The sequence below is a fragment of the Trachymyrmex cornetzi genome, unplaced genomic scaffold, assembly GCF_001594075.2.
Source record: "Trachymyrmex cornetzi isolate Tcor2-1 unplaced genomic scaffold, Tcor1.1 scaffold1121, whole genome shotgun sequence".
Classification (NCBI taxonomy): domain Eukaryota; kingdom Metazoa; phylum Arthropoda; class Insecta; order Hymenoptera; family Formicidae; genus Trachymyrmex; species Trachymyrmex cornetzi.
This window is the reverse complement of record NW_017295678.1, coordinates 165,740-166,018: the sequence shown is the minus strand read 5'-3', so window position 1 is coordinate 166,018 and position 279 is coordinate 165,740.

Below are 279 nucleotides of genomic sequence, written 5' to 3'. Positions count from 1 at the left end.
TAAACTTTTCATACGAAACATTTTTCTCTATCCCTACTAGTTTTCGAGATATTTGACTGGATCACTTCAGATGGTCCACCCTGTATATATATCCGTTTAGTGTCAATATAAATTAATATACAGGGTTTCTTAAATAACGCCCACTAATGATATAGTGATATTCCTAATAAAAAGCTGAATCGAAGTCCTCTACTATTTTGCAATTTTCGCAATTTTTTTTAATAATAATTTTTTTATTATAATTTTAATTTTAATTTTATTATTTAATTTTAATAATAA